This window comes from Papaver somniferum, chromosome 7 (assembly GCF_003573695.1).
Source record: "Papaver somniferum cultivar HN1 chromosome 7, ASM357369v1, whole genome shotgun sequence".
Lineage (NCBI taxonomy): Eukaryota > Viridiplantae > Streptophyta > Magnoliopsida > Ranunculales > Papaveraceae > Papaver > Papaver somniferum.
The window spans coordinates 90,665,238-90,686,149 of NC_039364.1; positions in this window are offsets into that span (position 1 = coordinate 90,665,238).

The following is a 20,912-nucleotide window of genomic DNA, read 5'->3' on the forward strand; positions in this document are numbered from 1 at the left end:
ATTCTTGGTGGCCAAGTTCGTAACCTATATAAATAGGTAATTAGGCCTTGTATAATTTCGTGAATAAAATTGTTTAGAGAGAAAAAGAGAGTTCTTTCTTGTATAGCTTTTAGGGTAAAAAGCTAGGGTTTCGTTGTGAGAGCATATTGGTGAGGAACAAGAGACAAGGTTATCGTCTCGGGTAATTGTTGCGGTGTAACCAAGGGTTTGCTGGGATTCACACGACGTTGTAATCGTTTTTCTTCATAGTGGATTTGAGTTGGTGCGGCTCAAAGTGGACGTAGACAATATATACAAGTTGTATGTATTGGTCGAACCACTATAAATCTTGTGTCTTGTGAGTTGATTTATCTTTCTCGTATTATTATAGTTGTTTGTGCTTGGTTTACTTATTATTCATCATAATATCTCAAGATCCGTTATTCCGCGGTTGTCGGTGATTCCATAAGGAAATCCAGACAACTGGTATCAGATCTCGGGTTAGAGCTTTAGGGTTTATCGTAGTACGATTGGAGTGGGAGTTATGGGTGATAATAACGAAAGTACGGCCGCTAGGGTTAAAGTTTTTAATGGGAAGAACTTTGTGTTTTGGAAGTCTCAGATGGAAGACTACCTATATGAGAAAGACCTTGTTGATCCATTGGGTGGATTTGCGAAAAAGGGAGCACGCAAAGATGATGAATGGACAACTCTTGATCGCAAGTGTGTAGCCGTGATCCGTAGATGTCTAACGGAGGAAGTCTACAATAACGTACAAGAGGAAACTAGTACGAAGGATCTTATGGATAAACTTGAAAAATTGTATCAAAAGTCATCAGCCTCGGGGAAGATTATGTTATGTGAACAATTATTTAATCTGAAGATGCAAGAAGGCGAAGCGATTTCAGCGCATCTTGGGAATTTTAAATCAATTATTTCTCAGCTTTCAAAAGTTAGTATTACTTTTGATGATGAAGTTCAAGCTTTAAGGTTGTTTTCGTCATTACCAAAGAGTTGAGAAACCGCAAGAACAACTATTAGTAATTCTGCAGGGAGCGAGAAGTTGAAGCTTGATGATGTGCAACAAAGGTTAATTGCTGAAGAGGAAAGAAGAATAGAACAAGGTTATGGTTCTAGTACTTCAAGCTCGGCTTTAAGTTTGCAGGAATAAGATAGAGGCAAGAGTTCAAATAGGAACAACAACAACAAATCCAGATGGAAGTCTAGAGGGAAATCTAGGGGAGATCTCAATCCCGTCCTAGAGGTGTTGTTGAGTGTTGGGCGTGTAAGAAAGTAGGACACTACAAACGCGATTGTCCGGAAAAGAAAGGTGTTAATAATGGTGGAAACAAAGGTAATCAAGAAGAGGTCAACGTAGTTGCAGCTGCGGAACCGGTGAAGGTCCTTGTTGATAACAAGAAGGTGATTACAGAAGGTTTTCTACTACTCTCTGAGGACAAACAAGATGAGTCTTGGATTATAGACTCGGGAGCTTCTTTCCATGCAACGGGTGATAAGAGAATTATGATCTCTTATAAAGAAGGATATTATGGCCAAGTATACTTAGGTGACGGTGAAGCATGCGACATCATTGGTTTGGGTGATGTGATCTTGAAATTCAACGGTTCGACATGGAAATTGAAGGATGTACCACACGTTCCAAATTTGAAAAAGAACTTGGTGTTTGTGGGCCAAGTTTGTGATGATGACTGTGAAGTTGTGCTTACGAAACACAATTGGAAAGTGAAGAAAGGAACTATGGTATTAGCTCTTGGAGTTAGAGTCGATACTCTATACGGACTTCAGATGGAACTACTTTAGCAGTGGCTAGTAGTGGTGAAGATACTAACTTATGGCATAGAAGATTAGGTCACATGAGTGAGAAGAACATGAAGATTCTATGTTCGGAAGGATATCTACCTAAGGTAAAGTCTGTTGATATGAGTTTTTGTGAAGACTGTGTTCTTGGAAAGCAAAAATGGGTTAGTTTCAGCAGAGGCGGCAGAGCCTTGAAAAGTGAGAAACTTGATTTGGTTCATACTGATGTATGGGGACCAATTGATGTTGCATCTCACAGCGGGTTCCAATATTATGTCACCTTTATTGATGATCACTCAAGGAAGGTGTGGCTTTACTTCATGAAGAATAAGTTCGAGGTGTATGAAGTGTTCAAGAAGTGGAAAGCTTTGGTTGAAACAGAAACTGGTCTGAAGTTGAAGTGTCTAAGGTCAGACAACAGTGGTGAGTATGACAAAACAGAATTCTTACAATTATGTGCTACAAATGGAATTCTTTTGGAGAGGACAGTTCCAAGGACGCCACAGGAGAATGGAGTAGCAGAATGTATGAATTGGACGTTGAATGCACGTGCTAGGTGCATGAGGTTGCAGTCTGGTTTGCCCGAGACCTTCTGGGCACATGCAACAGAGACGGTTGCTTATCTGATCAATAGGACACCTAGTAGTCCATTAGATATGAAGATACCAGAGGAGGTTTGGACCGACAAAAAGGTAAATCTTTCATATTTGAAAGTTTTTGGTTGTGTTGGTTGTGTTCATCTTAGTCCCGTCGAGGTCTAAGATAGGCGCTCAAGCAAAGAAGAGTATATTTCTTGGTTACGGAAATGACGCTTTTGGGTATAAACTTGGGGACTTTGAGGGTCACAAAGTTATTAGAAGTAGAGACGTCACTTTTAATGAGAATGAGTTGTACAAGGACAGGAATAAAACACAAGTTGAAGATTTCAGGTCAAGCAACGTCGATAAGGAGTTGTATATCGATATTGATGATGTTTCTGGAAAAAGTGTGGTACAAGAAGGGCACAGTGTTACTGATGGCAGAGAAGTACAAGGTGAAGAGACTTCTGCTGCAGTGAGAGTTACTCCTATATTTCCACAAGAAGTACGAAGATCATAAAGAACTCCAAAACCAAACTCAAGGTATGCTCTGAATTATCTATTACTTACGGATGGAGATGAACCTCAAGATATTAAAGAAGCACTAGCGGCTGATGATTCAGGCAAGTGGCAACTTTCTACGGAAGATGAGATGAATTCACTTGAGGAGAATGACACTTGGGTGTTAGTAAAATTACCAAGAGATAAGAAGGCGTTGCATAACAAGTGGGTTTATCGGATGAAGTCTGAAGAAAATGGAGATATTCGCTACAAGGCGAGGTTGATTGTGAAAGGTTTCTAGCAAAAACCTGGTGTTGATTACAACGAGATATTTTCTCCAGTTGTGAAGATGACTACTATTTGAGTAGTGTTAAGTCTAGTGGCTTCTGAAGATCTCTACCTTGAACAGTTGGATGTAAACACAGCTTTTCTTCATGGTGACCTTGATGAAGAAATTTACATGAAGCAGCCGGAATGATTCATAGTAAAAGGCAAGGAAAAGATGGTGTGCAAGCTAAAGAAGAGTTTGTATGGTTTAAAACAAGCCCGGAGACAGTGGTACAAGAAGTTTGATAACTTCATGCATAGAGGTGGTTACTCACGGTGTAATGCAGATCATTGTTGTTACTTCAAAAGGTGCGGTTCTGACTACATCATATTATTACTGTATGTGGATGATATGTTGGTTTCCGAAACATCTCTACAAGAAGTTGAGAATTTGAAGAAACAATTAGCAAGTGAGTTTGCTATGAAAGTGTTAGAGCACTGCTCGGTCAAACTCGCATGCGTTGCTATCTCAAGTATGTTTGTCAATGTTAGTGATCAAAACTATAAGTCTTGATTTCTAGTCTCTTATAGCTAAGTCTCGGACTAGGATAGTAAGTGTAGTTGAGCTCAAGGACTTCATGGCGATTCATCATACAAGTAGAAGGACTACTCAAGGAACCGGAGGAACTTCTCGAAAAAAGGTATGTGGAGACTTGAACTTATCTGTCACTGAAAAGTCTATCTATTCTATCTCCTACTCTTTGAGACAAAAGTCGTATGCTATATCTATAGACTAGATTATACACATTTGGTATTTCGAGCCGAGTATACCTCGCCTATCTATATCTCGAAATATGTGTTGGTAAGCTTTTCGCTTCGACCAAGTTTATCTTTACCTAGTGACGAAAGTCATGAATGTTTCAATCACTTTGAAAATTACTTTGACGAGAAATGGTGTAACAACTGTATAACGTACTCTAAGAATGTTTCAATGATTGGAATGCGAGTTTAGATTACATAACCAATATATTCCTTGAACCGAAGTTCTCGAACTTTATTGATCAAGAGAACCGGAAGTATGGCAAGTGCCAAGTCCGAGAACTCAGTCCGCGAACTGCCGAAGTTCTCAAACCCGCGAATTTCTGTTGGAGTTGACAAACTACTTACGTGAGCCAAGTCCGCGAACCGGCGAAGTTCTCAAACCCGATAATTTCTGCTGGAGTTTGTAAACTCTGTCCGGTGTCTTAAGTCCACGAACCTAGTCTGCGTACTTGAGAAGGTTATATATCTAAAGATGGTCTCTGGACTTAATCTTAAAAGACTAAGGAATGCTTTTGCAATCCGTGGCTATTAAAGTTCATGAACAAATTCTTGTGAATCAAATCATCTTTACTTCAATTGTGTCTTGTGTAGTTACATAAGATTTCCTTGCAACTGAACAACTCTGTTAACTAGTTCATTTGAGTCATTTGAACTAGTTATGGTGAAGAAGAACATGGTTGGGATGAAATGCTCTTATGGTTAACCTTTTTGGTAAACTATTGTTGAACCAACAATGTACACGTTTGGGTGCGGTTAACAAACCTAGAAGCATACAGTCATTTGTGTATGACAAGATAAGTTTTCGATCTAACGGTTGAGAAATATTAGCTTGAATCTGAATCAGGTTTTCATCTAACGGTGGATATTGATTGCTTTGTAACTAAGGCAGAACCCTGATTTGAAAGACTATATAAGGGGACATCTAGCAACTCTGCAAAACTAATCCCCACACCTTACGTGTGTTACTAGTTTGCGTGCTAGAGTCGGTTCTCCTTTAACCTTTGGTTTTCTTCTACAGGTTAACGACTTGAAGACTTCATTGGGATTGTGAAGCCAGACCGATACTACTTTTATCGTAGTTGTGTGATCTGATCTTGCATGTTCTATCGTAATAGTACAATCATATTGATTGGCTAGAGATTGTTTGATTTCTCCGATAGGCAAGATATAAAAAGTAATCACAAACACTTTCGTCTCATTGTTTGTGATTCCACGACATCTTTTTTCGCTACCATACGATTAAGATTGTTGTGAGGTGATTGATTAATCTAGGCTGTTCTTCAGGAATATAAGATTGGATTATCAATTGTTTCATGTTCACCTTGGTTATTATCAAAAGACGGAACAAAAACTTTAGGGTTTTTCTGTGGGAGACAGATTGATCCTTTGATAGACTTGTCTGTGTGAGACAGATTTGTTTATTATTAAAGCCTGCGATTTTGGGTCGTAGTGATAGGATCCGGAGATACCTATATGTAGTAAACCGCAATCGCACGGTGTCTAACTAGTAAACAGAGGCAAATACGGGTCGAACCCACAGGGAGCGGTGGAAATACCGTAATCAATATCTCTAATGGACTAACAAATAAAGATTTTTTGAGATTTTTTGAATTAAAGAAATAAAAGAATGAAAATAAAAAGAATTAATTAAATGCAATGAGAAGGAGTCGGTAACCAGGGTCTATGTATTCCACTACTATTTATAATTATGCACCGAAAAGAACTCTAATTCCAAATATGTGTTTATAGCTTTGTTCTATTGCAACACCTATTATTGATATGATTTCTGATCATAAACTCGCATCTCCTAAGTATAGCCCATCAAATTTTCTAAGCATGACCTATCAAATTATAAGGACGAGAGAATTATGGAAAACATAATTTAAAGGTTCGCAATCACTATTTGCGTCGTCTAAGCATAACCCATCAAAAGAATTAACCTAAGCATGGATTATCAAATACTAACAAATACAATTGCAAAACCAAACACATTTATGCATTTAGGATTTTGTATCGTACAAAGCCGGTGAGGCAACAACATATATTCTTTATAAAATCAATAAATCATAATTATTGGATTTCGAAATTCAATTCACATAGCCTAATACCAAATTATTCAAAATCGATTCAAATGGTCTGAATGCTAGAAGTAGTTTTCTCCAAGAAACCCTAGCTACAAAAGGATTATAACATATCAAAGGGTTTCTTAAAATCCATCAAAAATAATAACAAAAGAGAAACGATTAAACCAATATCGTCTTCGTCGCCTCTTTTTCTTCAGCTCCAAAACACTTCCGCGGCCTACTTTTCCTTTTCAAGTTTCTGTTCGTTGGCTCTGTAGCCTCCAAAAACCCCCCTTTTCAGATTTGACTTCTCTTTTTTTATTTCTTTTGTTCCTTGCATCACAAATATAATGGCAACCAATGAAAGCGTGCCACATCATCCCTTCCAACGCCACCGTATTCCAAATTCAGTCCACATAACCACCTTGCTTTGCTGCAACAACCGTCCGTCTACTGCCTGTTTGTCCGTCCAACTTCAGCTCCTTCTCAGACTCAACACCGGCTGCATCAACAGTACACCAACTTCACTTTGTATTCTCTGCCGTACGTCTTCAAATATATCAACCATCACCAACTTCATCCATCTCAGCCAGCAAAACCATTTACTGCCATTAATCACGACACCAACTCCCTGTCTACCTGAGCATCTTGCTTCGACTCGATTTCCTGAAACAATGCCTCTTGCAATTGAACTCGAGCACCATGCACCCATTACCATTTGCAGTCCGCGTAGCAGCTTCGTTCTTTCGATCGAACAACCCATGAAAATCACGCCATAGACTCGAGTACACCATCCTGCCATTCATTACTCCGAGCACACCTTCATCAACTGTAAAGAGATGCTGCCGTTAAAATGAATTCATATACAATCAAATCACTGAACCAGGACCCAGATTGCCGTTTGCAAAAGCCAATGCTGAGTTACTCCAATCGATGGTGCTACCAATTGCTTTCAATCTAAGTTCACGAGAATCCCTGAACTAGCGCCACTCTCCATCTTCGTTGCTGCATTTGAACCCAACAACACCTCACCATACGAACAAACCACAAATCCAGTTTGTCGACCCATGAGATATTCCCCATTTGCATCTCGATGACTGCCCAGCTAACTGAAGTTTCCGTGCCACCTGATTTCTCTCAACTCCTGCAGTTCATTTTCATCTCCATTCACCATTAAATTCACTGCCAGATTCATGCCAAGAAACCTCATACGAAACCCATCTTCAGTTCAATGTAGAAACCCCCAAAATCTGTTTCATCCATCAACAACCACAAACACCAATTGTCGCTGCCACAAACAACACCAGTAAGCTTCCATCTTTGCACCTGCAACCAACTCCATTCGATAACCAATGGCATCACTGCCTCTTTGCTCCATCGACTTCAGTTCGAGTACAAGATCGATGCCATCCCCATTCTGCATTACTTCATTGCTTCATCGACTTTACGACAACTCCACTGTATCAAGCCTTGATATTCCAATTTCATATATGTGCTTTCTTTAGCCTTGAGATGCCATGTCCTGGTGGGCTCACGTGTTTGCCATATAACAAAGAAACCTTCGTCTCCTTGTTCCCCAGGGCCTGGCCATGCCATGGACATATGCAAATAAGCAGGTAGCTTTGTGAGTGACTTTGCTCAATTTGGTGGAAAACGCCATTTAGCTCCAACTTTAGTCGTTTATCTCCGAATGATCGGATTTACTTGCAATTTCTATAAAAACACTAAAATATTATTGTTAGACAAAATATCGAGTCCTAACTAATATAAATATGGGTATAAAATGCAGCACATACGTGCTTATCAGTAGCAACTCTTAGTTGTGGGTGAGATCAGCTAAAGAAATCAAGTGCGCAGTATCCTGCTGGGATCAGAGGCGTAGGGAGTACAACTGTACCTTGGATCAGTGGGAGACTGATTGGGGGTCAACTATAGTCCAGTCTGAAGTTAGCTTGGAGTAGGCTAGTGTCTGTAGCGGCTTAATACAGTGTGTATCCAATCTGGACTAGGTCCCGGGGTTTTTCTGCATTTGCCGTTTCCTCATTAAAAAATTTTCTGGTGTGTCTTATTTCAGTTTACGCATTATATTGTTTATCTTTATAATTGAAATAATACAGGTTGTGCGTGTAGATCATCAATTGGTATAATCCAACCTTTGATTGTTTGATTGTCATTGATTGATCCTTGGACATTGGTCTTTGGTACCGTCCTAGTTATTCCTTGTGCTTGATTATGACTCGCTGATTTCTATTAGCTTGAGTAAATCAAAACAAGAGAGAGATATTAGCTCCTTGAGATACTTTTACCTAGATTGAGTCTGACTGTCAAGTTGATTCTCTAGAAAGTATTTCGGAGTTAGTCCATACAGATTGCTAAGCGAAATATTGATGGTGTTGTTAGACCCCCGCTTTTTCAATTGGTATCAGAGCAGGCAAACATGTTCAAGACCTTACAAGTCTGTGTTTGTAGCGATCTGACTCTATGGACAGTAGTGCTATCTCAATAAATGCACCACCAGATCCAGGGATTTCAGAATTCTCTTCCATGACTGATTTAATAAAATCTGTAGAATAAATTCTATCTAAACCTCCACCAGGTTTAAAATCCCTTGAAGTATTTTCAGGGCTTGAAAAGAAGCTTGAGAGCTTATCTCTTGATGTTGAGTTATACCTCCAGAAAGAGCAAGAATGTCTTGACAGGCTACATCAAGTTATGATGAATAATAGTCATGTTGAAGTTGATATTGATTTACTAATCAGTGAGAGCAATGCTCCTCCTCTACGTAATCCAATTAGTTGTGATAAACTAAATGAATTAGAAGAGGAGTTTAAATCTCAGTTATCTGATTGTATCACCTCAAAGCATGAATTGATTCGTTGCTCAATTCCTGATACTTCCTATCAAGATGGTAATATTGTCTTCGTTTGTGAAGAATCTAGGACGTATCTTTTTATCAAAAGAGTTTCCCTTCGCAGTACTAAAAACTATCCGCATAAACTGTTTTTTATAAGTTGGAAAACAAGAAATCAGAAACACAAATCTTTTTGGGTTCTCATGAAGTTCTTTGATAGACTTATAAAAACAGTTCCTTGGGTGTTTCTCAACACTACAAGATCTAAGAGTTGTTGGAAAGAAACTCTTTTTTGGTTCCTTGGTGAGCAAGACATTGTTCACCTCAACACAACTTGTTTGTGTTGAAAGTGCATCCTCACCAAGAAATGCCCTGCTATGTATACGGTGAGGGAAGCACAACAACTGGGGCGCACAGATTATATTCGGTAAGGCTGTAGAATTCAATTGGACTTTTCTAAAAAGGTATGTCCATAAACTTGAGCAAGTTTTATGTTTTTATTACTTGTTTGAGTACTTATAATGATCCATGTACCTTGCTTATCGTTCATTTCTACCTAACTTGATCTGTGTTTAAGGTTCTTAAATGTTTAGGTTTGAAAACATTAGTTAGGGATGTTTGGACTTCATAGTACATATACCAAGTATGCATAACATCATTTAAAACCAAAATCCAGGGGTTTAAGTTCGCAAACCCCGTCTGCATACTGCTCTAGGATACGAAAATTCGTTTGCAAACCCGTATGCATACTTGACGTCGATATTCGGTAAACTTGTTTTGGCCGTAACTTCTTCGTCCAAACTCGGATTGACCTAATTATTTTTGCACTATCTTCCTCTTTGGATTTTATTCAAAATGGAGATGAGGAACCTTGAATTTGGATGAGTTGATATTGGTATTTGTCCTGTCTCTTGTTTTTGAGTATTTTGCTCCGTTTCGTTGCACTTGTTCCACTTCTCTTGAACTTGGGAACTTGGATTATTGGAGTACCACTCTTCTAAGATAATTTGTAGCTTTTACAAGAATGTTGTTGGTGAATCACAAAGAAGAAAGTTCAAGAATGGAAAGTAGTACGCAATGCTATGGAATTCTTGAATGTTCACAATCATCCTTTGTGAACTATGGTGCATAGTCGTTATTGACTTTGTATGTTCTTTGTTAAGAAAATCTTTTTATACACCTTTGGTAGCAATTATTGGTGTAAATCCATGCGAAATAGATTGATTCTACCCTATAAGGACAAATCATCTTGTATGTGCATTACGAGTTTGTCTTGTTGCCTAGGAAACTTCTTATGAGAATTTATTCTTACTTTTGAGAAGGATTAATAGAGTTTGGAATAGCCATTATTGTTATTACACATAGCTATGTCCAATATTTTCATCTTCATGTTTTAGATTTATTGATTTAAATTCTAAATTTGTTTGGAAGATGATTTTTGCAGTATTAATCTTTATGATTTGTTATATTGCAACTTGTTATGGGATATTAGTGTTTACGTCCGTGAACTATGTTTTTCCCATACCTTGTCAAAAGTAAAGTCGTTTATGATCGATATTCATGTATTGGTTAAAAAATGAATGGACTTTTGACAATTACAAAAGTTAAGCCTATATTGTCAATCTTTGACGGAAGATAGGTTAAAATCTTTTGTTTGCAAGGATTATGTCTATTGAATGTCGTTATGCGAATAGTGATGGAAGATAGAATGAATCCTTGTGTATTCCACAGTATTGATCTTTACTGATCCATATTTTATGTAATACTTTGAGGCTCCGTAATGTGTCTTATGTTGAGCACTAAACAACCAAGTTGATTATTTTTGATTGACTTTGTTGTTGCTCTGTAAGGTACTATATATCGAGCATTATGAACTAAATTAATCATCTTGTTTGGTTATTTAGGTCTTGCTCCGTAAGTTTTCTTATGTCGAGCAAAACAATTGACAATTAAATTGATTATTTTCGTAATTAGTTTGGTTGTGTATTCCAATTAGATTAATTATGGGTTCTCTTGTAATTAATCTAGTTGAGTATTTTTATGTCTCCATGAGTTTACTTATGTTGAGCACAATGAATTAAATTGATCACTTTTGTGTTTAATTTGATTATGTATTCCGATTAAGTTAATCATGGTTTTACTTATGATTAATTTGATTGAGTTTTGGATATAAAAATCATTCTCATGGTTTTGGTGTCCAATAAAAATCCTTCTTTTCTCTTGAAATTAAGGTCGCTCGTTGTTGTTCTTTCGGGAATGATATCAAATGGGGGAGAGTTCTTTTGAACTTGTGCTTAATGGTCATATCTTGAGGGGTGTGCGGCTGTGGAATTTTAGAGGGGTTATCTTGTATCTTTAAACTCCTTGATGAATGTTGTTAGCTTCGGCTATATGATTGCATCTAAATAAGATGATGTGTGTTTCTTTCTCTTAGTCATGAAATGTCTCTTACGGAAATTTCATTATGAACCCGTTCTTGTACCTTTGCCAATTTTATTGATAAAAATGTGGAGAATTAATATGTAGTTCACACTACAAATACATATGGTTTTCGGATCATTGTGTAAGGGGGAGTGGTTTTCATGTGAGATGGAGTATTGACTAAGGGGGAGTGATACATATCACCATAGTATTATTGTTGAAGTTGTGATACAATTGAAATTTGACATTGTGTAATAATACTATGACACTATATAACAATGATCGAGACCGATGCTTTCTCATTGTTATAGCTACGGATCTTCAACAATGATGGTGCTAAACTTACAACCTTTGGGATCATTGGAGTACTTGGAAGTGACGAAGATTTCGAGGAATGTTGAAGATTAGAATGTGGAATAGGAGCTACTAAAGTTTCATTGTCTTTTTTTTATTCCATATGTATTGATAGTTTTGTCACTAAAATTGATAAAGGGGGAGATTGTTAGAGCACTGCTCGGTAAACTCGCATGCGTTGCTATCTCAAGCATGTTTGTCAATGTTAGTGATCAAAACTATAAGTCTTGATTTCTAGTCTCTTATAGATAAGTCTCGGACTAGGATAGTAAGTTTTGTTGAGCTCAAGGATTTCATGGAGATTCATCATACAAGTAGAAGGACTACTCAAGGAACCGGTGGAACTTCTCGACAAAAATTTATGTGGAGACTTGAACTTATCTGTCACTCAAAAGTCTATCTATTCTATCTCCTACTCTTTGAGACAAAAGTCGTATGTTATATATATATATAGACTAGATTATACACATTTGGTATTTCGAGCCGAGTATACCTCGCCTATCTATATCTCGAAATATGTGTTGGTAAGCTTTTAGCTTCGACCAAGTTTATCTTTACCTAGTGACGAAAGTCATGAATGTTTCAATCACTTTGAAAATTGCTTTGACGAGAAATGGTGTAACAACTGTATAACGTCCTCTAAGAATGTTTCAATGATTGGAATGAGAGTTTAGATTACATAACCAATGTATTCCTTGAACCGAAGTTCTCGAATTTATTGATCAAGAGAACCAGAAGTATGGCAAGTGCCAAGTCCGCGAACTGCCGAAGTTCTCAAACCCGAGAATTTCTGCTGGAGTTGACAAAATACTTACGTGAGCCAAGTTCGCGAACCGGCAAAGTTCTCAAACCCGAGAATTTCTGCTGGAGTTTGTAAACTCTGTCCGATGTCTTAAGTCCGCAAACCTAGTCTGCGAACTTAAGAAGGTTATATATCTAAAGATGATCTCTGAACTTAATCTTAAAAGACTAAGGAATGCTTTTGAAAATTGTGGCTATTAAAGTTCATGAACCGATTCTTGTGAATCAAATCATCTTTGCTTCAATTGTGTCTTGTGTAGTTACATAATATTTCCTTGTAATTGAACAACTCTTTTAACTAGTTCATTTGAGTCATTTGAACTAGTTATGGTGAAGAAGAACATGGTTGGTATGAAATGCTCTTATGGTTAACTTTTTTGGTAAACTATTGTTGAACCAACAATTTACACGTTTGGGTGCGGTTAACAAACCTAGAAGCGTACAGTCATTTGTGTATGACAAGCTAAGTTTTCGATCTAACGGTTGAGAAATATTAGCTTGAATCTAAATCAGGTTTTCATCTAACGGTGGATATTGATTGCTTTCTAACTAAGGCAGAACCCTGATTTGAAATACTATATAAGGGGACATCTAGCAACTCTGCAAACCTAATCCCCACACCTTACGTGTGCTACTAGTTTGCGTGCTAGAGTCGGTTCTCCTTTAACCTTTGGTTTTCTTCTTCTAAAACCAGGTTAACGACTTGAAGACTTCATTGGGATTGTGAAGCCAGACCGATACTCCTTTTATCGTAGTTGTGTGATCTGATCTTTCATCTTCTATCGTAATAGTACAATCATATTGATTGGCTAGAAATTGTTTGATTTCTCCGATAGGAAAGATATAAAAAGTAATCACAAACACCTTCGTCTCATTTTTTGTGATTCCACGACATCTTGTTTCGTTACCATACGATTAAGATTGTTGTGAGGTGATTGATTAATCTAGGTTGTTCTTCGGGAATATAAGACCGGATTATCAATTGGTTCCTGTTCACCTTGGTTATTATCAAAAGACGAAACAAAAACTTTAGGGTTTTTCTGTGGGAGACAGATTGATCCTTTGATAGACTTGTCTGTGTGAGACAGATTTGTTTATTGTTAAAGCCTGCGATTTTGGGTCGTAGAAACTCTTAGTTGTGGGTGAGATCAGCTAAGGGAATTAAGTGCGCAGTATCCTGTTGGGATCAGAGGTGTAGGGAGTACAACTATACCTTGGATCAGTGGGATACTGATTGGGGTTGAACTATAGTCCAGTCCGAAGTTAGCTTGGAGTAGGCTAGTGTCTGTAGCGTCTTAATACAGTGTGTATTCAATCTGGACTAGGTCCCGTGGTTTTTCTGCATTTGCGGTTTCCTCGTTAACAAAATTTCTGGTGTGTGTTATTTCAGTTTCCGCATTATATTGTGTATCTTTATAATTGAAATAATACAGGTTGTGCGTGTAGATCATCAATTGGTATAATCCAACCTTTGGTTGTTTGATTGTCATTGATTGATCCTTGGACATTGGTCTTTGGTACCGTCCAAGTTATTCCTTGTGTTTGATTAGGACTCGTTGATTTCTATTAGCTTGAGTAAATCAAAACAAGAGAGAGATATTAACTCCTTGAGATACTTTTACCTAGATTGAGTCTGAATGTCTAGTTGATTCTCTAGAAAGTATTTCGGAGTTAGTCCATACAGATTGCTAAGCGAAACATTGGGTGGTGTTGTTAGACCCCCGCATTTTCAGAAAGATCTTGGTAAAGCAAAACAGATTCTTGGTATGAGAATCATAAGGGACAAAGCTAAGGGAACTCTTATGCTTAGTCAGGTTGAATATATTGAGCGGGTGTTGAAAAGGTTCAATATGGAGAATGCTAAACCAGTTAGTTCTCTACTTGGAAGTCAAATTCGTCTTTCAAGTATGCAGTGTGCGAAGACAGATGAAGAAAAGGAGTACATGGCTAATGTACCATATTATTCGGCTATTGGGAGTCTAATGTATGCTATGGTGTGCACGAGACCGGATATTGCACATGCAGTGGGAGTAGTGAGTAGATATGCAAGCAACCCAGGAAAACAACATTGGGAAGCTGTGAAGTGGATTCTCAGGTATTTGAGAGGTAACACAAACGTACCATTGTGTTATGAAAAAGGTGGTTCTATCTTGAGGGGTTATGTGGATGCAGACTACGCATGTGATGTAGATAAAATTCGAAGTACGACCGATTATGTTTATACTATGGGTTCAGCTGCAGTGAGTTGGAACTCACGTTTACAGAAGTTGGTGACATTGTCTACTACGTAAGCGGAGTACGTAGCAGTAATAGAAGCGATCAAGGAGATGATTTGGTTACGAGGTTTGTTAGATGAGTTGGGAAAGGAACAACGAGATAGTGTTCTGTTTAGAGACAGTCAAAGCGTTATACATTTAGCCTAGAACTCAGCCTATCATGCTAGGACGAAGCATATAGATATTCATTATCATTTCATTCGTCATCTCTTAGAAGAAGGAGATTTGAAGCTCGAGAAGATTCTTGGTTCGAAGAATCCAGCGAATATGTTTACCAAAGGAGTTACATTAGACAAGCTAAATCTCTGCAAGGCTTTAGTTAGTCTCTCGGAATGAGGATCTGGGAGGGGAGCCACACTGAAATGAAGATGTTTTAGCACCGTCATGTCCAAAGTTGAAGAAAAGGAGAATTGAAGACAATAAATGAGTCTTCAAAGTGGGAGATTGTTAGTTAATTGAAGACTAATTATTTCCTAAGTTAGTCGTGACTGTTTTGGGAAAGGGGTTTCCTAAAACGGCTAGAATTCTTGGTGGCCAAGTTTGTAACCTATGTAAATAGGTAATTAGGCCTTGTATAATTGTGTGAAGAAAATTGTTTTAGAGAGAAAAATAGAGTTCTTTCTTGTATAGCTTTTAGGGTAAAAAGCTAGGGTTTCGTTGTGAGAGCATATTGGTGAGGAACAAGAGACAAGGTTATCGTCTCGGGTAATTGTTGCGGTGTAACCAAGGGTTTGCTGGGATTCAAAAGACGTTCTAATAGTTTTTCTTCATAGTGGATTTGAGTTGGAGCGGCTCAAAGTGGACGTAGACAATTGTAGATGGTGGATTTTCGACAAAGGATAAATTCGTAAACTCATAATTATACGAAGCCCTGATACAGCAATCAGATGTGAGTATCGAGACACGGGTCTCTCATCGAATTCTCAACGGAGAGTACTTTCTCTCAGAGTACATGTAGATATGTAGTCTCACGACTGGACAACGACATATCTCATGAATACTTAATACTTTCAGTGATTATTTCTATATAGCATCACGAGATGGACGGCTCCTAGACATCTTGCTCTGCTAGTATAGAGCGATAACGTCTTCAGGAACAAACAACAAGTTTACCCTGACTATATAAAGGATATGACTTACCGGCAAGCTCGTATCAGGATAATTAATTGATAGACACATTTTTGTGTTTAATTTGATCTCAATACTATATATTGTTGGCACTCGGGTTTACTGTCTGCCTTAAGGTGATTATATGTTGAGGACTGAACCGGATGCTTTAATTTCCTAGTAAAGGGCAAGAACTGGCCATATAAGATAAGGGTTCGGATTTCATCACCGTTCCCTTCTTGCCCGCCTTAGGTAAACGAAACCTAACGCGAACCCAAGCTTAAAATTTGATTAGAACGAGACCGATAGGGTAACGAGCTTGGTAGGAAAATATTTCGAAAAATATTGGTTACTATTTTAAGCATACTTCAAAGTTCTTGATGGTTTCTGTAAGTTTAATGCGTGACTGCGCCGCCTTGTAATACCGATGAGGCTTTGGGTATCAAAGCTCCACTGAGCTTCCCTCGCCTCGATTCAACTTACACTAGATCGGATTGGTTCCAGAGGGGTGTGATCAAATTGTAACGAATTCCTTTTCGAAGGAATAGAAGCTGGTCTAGAAAACAATCTAAGTGGAGCCATCATGCTTTTTGTTTGCTAGATTCTATAGGTTTTATTTGGTTGAGTCAGCCTTGTTTGTGATTGTGTAGAATTCCCTTGCAATTAAGAATGTCGAACTGGTATGATACAAGCCAATACAATGAGTATCGACCTGAATTTGAATATGGACATCATCCTTTTTATGACCATGTTGGGAATAGTGGTTGGGAACGCCATCCTTTGGAAGGATATGGGTCATACCCTGGTGAGCCCAATTACTATCCACACATGCATCAGTCTTACGAGCAAGAAGATTATAGTAATAGTTCTTCGTCTCTAGAGGATACAATCAAACTATTGAAAAGTAGTCCTTTTTATGATCCCTCTGTTCCTATTCCTCCTTTAGAAGAGTCCCTCAGGGAGTTAGCTGAGATGAATAGTGTAATTATATACGAAAGAACTACAATAATGAGTGAACTTTCTATAGAGGAATCCCTCGAGCGGATAGCTGAGACGAACGAAAGAATTGCTCGAAATTACTTGAATTGCCAATATAGTGTATCCAATAATACCCTTGAGAATGAAGATAGTTATTTACATAATCAAGATAACAAGGTTAGAATTGGTAGCATTACTTGTTTTGATGAGGTTCAATCATCTTCGTACTATTATGATGAGGATAGTAGTAATGAAGAATCTGAAATGTGTAGGCATAGTGATCAGGAGTCTATTAATCCAATTGAGCTTTATAATGATTCTATTATTTCTAGTTCAAATCCAAATAATTTTTATGATTATTCACCTATTCAAAAGGACGAGGATTTGATTAGGGATACCACCGTTTTAGACGATGTAGTTTTTTCTTTTGATTACGAAGCCGATAATGCTTTAGAGGAACGGGTTTATTCCGAAAATGCTGTTTTAGAGTCTAGCGACTTAGAAACAATAGTCTTAGACGAAGAAAATGAACTTGTAGAGCTATTAAATATGAGTGAGGATGCGTCACTTGAGTATAACCTCGAAGAAGCAATTGACTATTTTCAGGATTCCAATGATCTAGAAATTAAGGAAATTGTAGCTACTCTATCTAGAGATACCCAAAAATCTAAGTTTGGGGGTGATTATCATTCTCCTTGTGCCATACCTTTAGCTCTTACAGAGATCCCTCATTTTGGACTTGATATCTCTGCCTTGACCATTTTACAAGATTACCTTCATACTCGTTTTCCCGAACTTAATGATGTCAGGAAGAAGTTCAGTCGTTAGAAACCCATCCGCTGGTTGATGTGGTTTTCCCAGGATATGATACCCAGATTGACTTTGTTTTCCCACCAAATATTTTTCTTCCAAATGTGGGAACGTTTATATTTCAAATGTGTCGAATATTAAGTTGTGAGACTAAACCTAAATGCTTTAGGAAATTAGAATCGACTCATTTGCTTAAGAGTGACCACTACTCTCATTGTGGTCAATTTTGTAAGTCAAATCTTATTGACTTAGAGGATCCTCAGTTATGTAGGTTATTATTGTGCAGTTCTAAGATCATATTTGAGTTTTTCCAGACTCTAGGACCTAATGATTCGGATCCCACCTATGAAGAAACGCAACCAATGAAAATATTTTATTTAGACCCTTTCTTAGAACCTGAACCTGAACCACAATTAGATATAAATATCTTAATCAGGAAACTAGATAAGGGCATGCTATCCTTGTTCACTTTCTTGGGTTATTGTAGTTTCCTTTGGTCAGCTCTTTTTGGTTTTGAAAACCCATATTTATTTCGGCTGTTACTTTTTGATTCTATGAGGTGACTAATTCCTTCCGATGTCTGGCTGAAGACTTTAAACTTAGCACTTCTTGGGAGGTAACCCAATCTCATGCGACACGGTAATATCTTTCCTTAACTCTTTTGCTTAAAATGGTAACAGTTTCTCCTTGTTCATATGCTTTTAATTTTATCTTTAGAACATTGAGGACAATGTTAGATTTAAGTTTGGGGGTATGGGAGAAACTTTTTAGTTGCACTTTTGAAACTTCTAGCGTCACATGGTATCCGGTTAGCTAAGTTTACATACTGTTTCTCACCGAAAAGATAGAAATTGGAATGCTAGAGATAACAACTTATTGAGACATTAGAGAAAAAGACATTGAGATCCTTGAAATTCAAGAGAGAACTTGTTCCTTTTAGAGGGTAACCGTGATGGACCTAACCATACATGATGGAAAGGCAAGTAGGTCAGGGAAATGCCAGAAAGACAAAGTAACCTCACAATGTAGTCTTAGTTACTGGATTGCGACTCTCTCTCAGTAGAAAATTATCATCATCAACAAGCGGAGCGACATCAAAATCTATGAAGAAAGTTGAAGACGTTTTAGGTTTAGAAGCAACAATAAAAGAGAATAATTCAAAAATCAAAGTTGAAGTTATAAGAACAAATGATATAAGTTGTTAGAATCCATGATACCAAGACATCACAAGTTGCGAAGATCCAAGTTTTGAAAGTCCTTCTCTCATGGCCATGTAAATTTTTGTCTTGTAATTTTTTGTTTTCAAAAAAAAAAAAAAATGAAAAATGAAAAAAAAATGAAACATCATTACATTATTTTTGTTCAATAAGGCCATAGGGAAGAAGAAATTTATAAATCAAGCAAGAAATCGAAGAGAATAGTTAATTGTCAAGGTTATATGAGGTTCGAGAGTTTATCATCAACAGTTGAAGACCGAAGAAGGCGTTATTTCTACTGAGCACTGTGAGAGAGTCGAAGAAAGATGCATTTTGGTTGCTTTGTTAGTCTGCTTTCAATCTGGCACAAAATCTTTCTATCACTGGTTTAACTCATCACACGTAATTAGTCCAGCTGTGTAGCAGATGTCCCTCTCATTTTTATCTCTCTCCTAATCTTATCCAACTGTAAAGCAGCGGACGCATCTTACAATTTTATCTAGCTGTGTAGCGGATATCTCTTTATCTAGCAGTGGTGTGGATGTGTCTCCCCTTTTCTTCAATCAGCTTTAGAGCTGACACCTTTAATTTCTCTGGAATTCTACTTACTTGGAGATAGGTTGAGAATATGTATGTCCTCATAGCTCTTTTGATACTTGTGACCAATTAGGAGTAAAGGTTTTGTGGGTACACCTCTGGTAAACCCTCCGGAGACAACACTCCGCCGCTAGGGCCACCTAGCGGTTTAACGGCCTGCTGCACGTGCTAAGTATAGTCTTTTTATGTTTTCAAAAATAAATTTTGCTCGAGGACTAGCAAATAATAAGTTTGGGGGTATTTGATAGACACATTTTTGTGTTTAATTTGATCTCAATACTATATATTGTTGGCACTCGAGTTTGTACTAATTTTGGTGTTTTATGTGTTTGTAGGCACCTTTGGAAAATAAACATTTTTTGGAAAATTCGGCTCGAAAAGTTGGTAAAAGCCCCGGAGGACACGTGTTATTCGGACTCTCACCGTTGGATAAGGGGCACCTCAATTAATAAGGGGTACCCCATGTCACCCCAAAAGGCATCTGCTATTCGCACCCCAGTACAGGATTATGGGGAGGTCATCTTCTCCATTTGAATTTTGTTTTTGGCGGGAAAATGGAGAACACTTCTGCAGATTTTTGATCGAATTGTTGAACGTGTTCTAGGGAGATTCAATGTCTGATTTTTGGTAGATAGTTGTGATATGGCCTATTAAACACACTGTGGGCGTTTGGTTCGACCAGAATTGGCTAGAATCAGCTAAACAATTCACGGGTTGAAAACAGGGCATTTCGTGTATATCACGGGTTTCACGTGATTTGGAGAAGATTCAACGTGTTTGCTGCGTGCATGGAAGACCCTCACAGCCTGTTGGAGCGTGAAGTAGTTAAATATGGTAATTTGGAGGCTTAAGAACGCGTGAGAAGATGAAACAGGAAAGAAAATATTCCCAGAAATATTTTCTTTACCGCCGAGTTAAAGAGAATTATATGGAGTGAATGAGCAAGATTCGATAGGTATGTTGGCTATAAATAGGTTGCTGGGGTTGAGTAGAACGGGTGTCGAGAGTTTGGGGTCGATAGGAGAGCTCAGGAGCGAGAAATCAAGAGTTGATGAAACTCTGTTTCTGCTGCTGCTGATGATGAAGAACACGAAGAACAGGCTCGCAGGGACAGTCGTTTATCAACAGTGAAACAGACTCACAGGCGTGGGTCGTAGGTGTGGGTCTTAGAGCTACAGTAACAATAGAACTTCTTCTGTGTCGTTAATTTTGGACGCTTTCTGTGGGTCGCACATTCACTGTTTTATTATTTCATCTCCATTCTCATCCTTGTAAACACCCTTTGAGCAATAAAAATGAATTTTGAGCGTGTTTTCAATATGCGGAGCTAGAACCCATCACTGGGACGACGGAGGAAGCTGTTTTTCACCCATGTGGTAATTCTATTTAATTTCTTTATGACTATTTGCACTATTATAATTGATTTATGACTTTTCTTCATTATTTATGATTTCGTTTGATGTCGCATGCTTAGTCTTAGGTACTTTTAATGC